Genomic DNA, 6213 nt, shown 5'->3' on the forward strand with positions numbered 1-6213 from the left:
AGCAGCTGCTACACAATAGTTGACTCATGAAGAGGATGTGTCAGGGGGAAGTTCATATTAAAGCATCCTGGTGGAGTCATCATCCGTTTGGTGGGCCACCATAGAGATGGATAGAGATCTCTACCTTGTAGTGGTACTGTAGGTGTCTGTCGGGTGTGTGCGTACTGGTAGAGAAGTCAGGTGCAGGAGAGCAGAGATTCGTGAACAGGCGCACACTTTATTGAGGCAAAAGTGCAAAACGCGCAAAACAATCACAAGAATTATGTTTAACAATAAACATCTTCGTGAAATACCACAGAAAAAACAAACCAGTCTGGCGCGTCAACAATAAACACGTAACACAAACAATCTTTCACAAAGACATGATGGGGAACAGAGGAATAAATACATGCAGATTGATTGGGGAATGAAAACCAGGTGTGCAGGGAATAAGACAAATCAAATGGATAAGTGAAAAATGGAGCGGTGATGGCTAGAAAGCCGGTGACGTTGACCGCCGAACGCCGCCCGAACAAGGAGAAAAGCCGACTTCGGCGCAAGTCGTGACAGTGTCATCATCCGTTTGGTGGGCCACCATAGAGATGGATAGAGATCTCTACCTGGTAGTGGTACTGTAGGTGTTATCATCCGTTTTTCTGTTTCTCCGTTTTTCACAATTCCTGACATTTAATCCTAGTAAAAATTCCCTGTCTTAGGTCAGTTAGGATCACCACTTTATTTTAAGAATGTGAAATGTCAGAATAATGATTAATTTCAGCTTTTCATCACATTCCCAGTGGGTCAGAAGTTTACATACACTCAATAAGTATTTGGTAGCATTGCCTTTAAATTGTTTAACTTGGGTCAAACGTTTCGGACCTTCCACAAGCTTCCCACAATACGTTGGGTGAATTTTGGCCCATTCCTCCTGACAGAGCTGGTGTTACTGAGTCAGGTTAGTAGTCCTCCTTGCTCACAAACACTTTTTCAGTTCTGCCCACAATGTTCTATAGAATTGAGGTCAGGGCTTTGTGGTGGCCACTCCAATACCTTGACTTTGTTGTCCTTAAACCATAATTCTCTTCCTCATGATTCCATCTATTTTGTGAAGTGCACCAGTCCCTCCTACAGCAAAGCACCCCCACAATATGATGCTGCCACCCCTGTGTTTCACGGTTGGGATGGTGTTCTTCGGCTTGCAAGCCTCCCCCTTTTTCCTCAAAACATAACGATGGACATTATGGCCAAACAGTTCTATTTTTGTTTCATCAGACCAGAGGACATTTCTACAAAAAGTATGATCTTTGTCCCCATGTACAGAAGCAAACAGTAGTCTGGCTTTTTTATGGTGGTTCTGGAGCAGTGTCTTCTTCCTTGCTGAGCGGCCTTTCAGGTTATGTCGATATAGGACTCGTACTACTGTGGATATAGATACTTTTGTACTTGTTTCCTCCAGCATCTTCACAAGGTCCTTTGCTGTTGTTCTAGGATTGATTTGCACTTTTCGCACCAAAGAGTAATCTCTAGGAGACAGAACGTGTCTCCTTCCTGAGCGGTATAACGGCTGCGTGGTCCCATGGTGTTTATACTTGCGTACTATTGTTTGATTTTTTTCATTTTCCCATGAAGTCAAGCAAAGAGGCACTGAGTTTGAAGGTAGGCCTCGAAATACATCCACAAGTACACCTCCAATTGACTCAAATGATGTCACTTAGCCTATCAGAAGCTTCTAAAGCCATGACATAATTTTCTGGAATTTTCCAAGCTGTTTAAAGGCACAGTCAACTTAGTGTATGTAAACTTCTGACCCACTGGAATTGTGATACAGAGAATTATAAGTGAAATAATCTATCTGTAAACAATTGTTGGAAAAATTACTTGTGTCATGCACAAAGTAGATGTCCTACCCGACTTGCCAAAACTATAGTTTGTTTACAAAAAATTTGTGGAGTGATTTAAAAACGAGTTTTCATGATTCCAATCCTAAGTGTATGTAAACTTACGACTTCAACTGTATCTGTGACCAACAGATGCATATCTGTATTCCCAGTCATGTGAAATCCATAGATTAGGGCCTAATGAATTTATTTCAATTCTGATTTCCTTACATGAATCATAATGCAGTAAAATCGTTGACATTTTCATATTTTTGTTGATGAAATTATGGATAAGAGCGAGATCATTTTTACTTGTCAAACAGCAACCAATCATCGATCATCATGTCACCAGAATAAGACCCTCGATTTTTATTGGAAAGGAGCATCTGTGTCAAGTGCGCTGAGAGTCAAGAAGCAAGTTCAGGGAGTGAATATTTAATATATAAATGGAACATAATACAAAACAAGAACAGCATATAGACATGAAACTGAAACAGAAACAATAACGCCTGGGGAAGGAACCAAAGGGAGTGACATAAATAGGACAGGTAATCAAGGAGGTGATGGAGTCCAGGTGACATAAGGTGCTGATGCGCGTGACGATGGTGACAAGTGTGTGCAATAATCAGCAGCCTGGTGACCTAGAGGTCAGAGAGGGAGCACACGTGACAGTACCCCCTCCCTTACGTGCGGCTCCGACCGCAGGACGCCGACCAAAATTACTATCCCGGGGATCAGGACCGGTCACCTCTGCTGAAGCGCGGGAACCTGTCGATCCGGCTGAGGCGCGGGAGCATGGCGACCTAGAGCGCCGGAGAGAGAGCATACTTGACAGCATCAAGCTCATCACCGTGCACTTTCACCACCCTGTCACTTCATCATAACTTATTTAAACTGTAGCCTAATAGAGTGCAATATTAATGGCGTCTTTTTGTGGGCACTAACTCCGCCATGGTTCCTTGGGCAAAGCCTATATATTACCACAGTATGAGTCATAATACCCATAAAAGATAGGGATCAAAGAGGGAAATGGTTCGAAACGTTTTTCCACAATTTATTTTTCACATGTGTTTCATGTAGGCTTACCCTGGTGTGACGTTTTGAAAGCTGTGTAAATATCTCCAGGACAAGCAAGATATTTTTGGACTCACCTTTTTGTGCTGTGCTCACTTGAACAGGAAGGTGGCGCAGCGGTCCTTCTTGTGGGCAGATTTTGTCATCAAACTTTGTCATCAAAGTCTGGAATTCTCTGGATGTATGGTGCTTTCAAGACAACTGGTAACTCGGGGGAAAAAACAAGGTTGAATCATGACGTCAGTGATCTTCAGGTCGGAGCTCTAGAAGGAGAGCCGAGTTCCTGACTTCAAATCAAATCAAATGTATTTATAAAGCCCTTCTTACATCAGCTGATGTCACAAAGTGCTGTACAGAAACCCAGCCTAAAACCCCAAACAGCAAGCAATGCAGGTGTAGAAGCACGGTGGCTAGGAAAAACTCCCTAGAAAGGCCAGAACCTAGAAAGAAACCTAGAGAGGCCCCAGGCTATGAGGGGTGGCCAGTCCTCTTCTGGCTGTGCTGGGTGGAGATTATAACAGAACATGGCCAAGATGTTCAAATGTTCATAGATGACCAGCAGGGTCAAATCATAATAATCACAGTGGTTGTCGAGGGTGCAACAGCACCTCAGGAGTAAATGTCAGTTGGCTTTTCATAGCCGATCATTCAGAGTATCTCTACCACTCCTGCTGTCTCTAGAGAGTTGAAAACAGCAGGTCTGGGACAGGTAGCACGTCCGGTGAACAGGTCAGGGTTCCATAACTGCAGGCAGAACAGTTGAAACTGGAGCAGCAGCAAGGCCAGGTGGACTGGGGACAGCAAGGAGTCATCAGGCCAGGTAGTCCTGAGGCATGGTCCTAGGGCTCAGGTCCTCCGAGAGAGAGAGAAAGAAAGAAAGAAAGAAATAGAAAAAGAGAGAAAGTGAGAAAGAGAGAGAATTAGAGAGAGCATACTTAAATTCACACAGGACACCGGATAAGACAGGAGAAATACTCCAGATATAACAGACTGACCCTAGCCCCCTGACACATAAACTACTGCAGCATAAATACTGGAGGCTGAGACAGGAGGGGTCGGGAGACACTGTTGCCCCATCCGACGATACCCCCGGATTCTGTGAATTCTGTTCAAAACATATTTTCCCAGTCGGAGCTCGTTTTTATCCGAGTTTTCAGCTGTCTTGAACTCACTGAAGTCTGAGATTTCCTAGTTCCGAGTTTCCAGTTGTTTTGAACGCTGCAGAAGTAATGCTGGATTGACAGTATGGCCAATGTATTCAACCTTTTCTGGCCTATGGTGTTGCTTATGAATGTTTATCCTTTTAAGCTTGGAAAAGAGACTCTTAAATCCAGACTTGGACCACACACACTCCTCCACTGACTAGTGGGCTAGTGGTTGCTTTGCAACACTTGCAGTTAGCCACGGATTCCTTCCAAACCACTCATTGTTGAATTTGCGATTTCCAACTTGTTGTGTAATGTTTATGTCCAATGGCTGATGAGCACCGATACGTTATATCTATAATTTCTCTTGATATGACAAGGATTGAAAAGGATTTGCCAGTAGATTGTCGACTTGATTCATGATGACTGCTTGTCTAGCTAAGATTTTGAAAGCATGATGTTGACATGATCAGTCCAATCAAAGCTAGGGTAGATATAACGTAATTTGACGTCATTGTATCTGTGGCCAATGACCTTGAGCCTTCTTGGATGGACACTTCTAATGTAAATCTATGGCAACACCCAAGGGGCTTGAATTGTTTTGCTCTCCCCATAGATTTTGCCGGTGACGTAGTATCCCTATGGGTGACAGAACACTGAGCCAATCACGGTGCAACTAGAGAACATTACTAACCCCTACGCTCTGTATTTTCCGCTGGCTGCCCCAACACCACAGAAAATACTGAGCTAGGCTGCAACACCTGTATTTTGGAGCTGCTTTACTCAAGAAAGCAAAGAGGCCATATTTGCATGCGGCCTTATTAACTCAATTATTACATTTTTTACATGGTTTACAAACTGATATGTGACACATATTAATACCGAAATAACATGCAAAACAGGCAACAATCACATATATATATATTTTGTATTAAATAATTTTTTTGTTGCCCTGAATGACGGGTTGCCGCTGCTCCTATGAAATCCCATTGAGAGCATATGTCATTGAGAGAAAAACTTGAATTGTTGCATCTGGTTGTGTTGTCCTCCGGCGGCTAGCTAGCTAAAATTGGTCTCTTTCCTAAATTAGCCATGGATGGAGATAGGGATTTGGACTTGTGGTTTTACTTAATTCTCCATACTGGCCAATGATTATTAGGGTGATTCTGATTCAACCATTAGGTCATGGCCTGAGAGGATGGAAGTTCAATATGTAGAAGGCTAATGTTAACTAGTTCACGTTGCCCATGAACGGAAGTTAGCCTGGAAATCAAGCATTTTAGCCAGATAGCCTAGGACAACAAAAAATAAAAGTGTGTACTGTATGATAGAATGATAGACGAGAAGGTGTGGTTGAATTTATACTGCCACTGTGTCTTCTTATTGTCTCAGCTTTTAGACCTATATATCACGGTCACAAGGCATATGAATTAACAGGATGTATAGAACAAACAACGCAATTATCACAACACATAGGTTATAATATGGCTTGGCTTCCACCGTGATTTACAATGCAATTATCACAACACATAGGTTATAATATGGCTTGGCTTCCACCGTGATTTACAATGCAATTATCACAACACATAGGTTATAATATGGCTTGGCTTCCACCGTGATTTACAACGCAATTATCACAACACATAGGTTATAATATGGCTGGGCTTCCACAGTGATTTACAACGCAATTATCACAACACATAGGTTATAATATGGCTTGGCTTCCACAGTGATTTTACCCCAAGTGAAGAAAGTAGAGGACTGGGTTAAGGGGGAGTGGTGAGAGTAATAGAGGTATACCAGTACAAAGGGATAGGCCAAAAAGTGATATAAGTTTCAGTAAGATTAGATTTCTATCATTTATAGCAAGTCGCAGAAAATTGAGGTTGTGGAGGCAGCTGCAAAGAGGTATTTGGGTGTGCGAGACTTGACATCAGAAGAGTTACAGGGTGTGTTAAGTGGTGATGTCCCATCCTTTCAGGATGATGGCATGAGGTAGGAATACATACATTTAATGGAGTAGGGTGGTGTTAATTTTATTTTAGACAATTTTGAAATGAGTGAGTGTAGTGTTAGATGGTAGGGTATTTATTTAGTACATTTTTATTGTTCAAGCAAGGTATAAGGGAGTTGTACTC

This window comes from Salmo salar, chromosome 11 (genome assembly GCF_965601325.2).
Source record: "Salmo salar chromosome 11, fSalSal1, whole genome shotgun sequence".
NCBI lineage: Eukaryota > Metazoa > Chordata > Actinopteri > Salmoniformes > Salmonidae > Salmo > Salmo salar.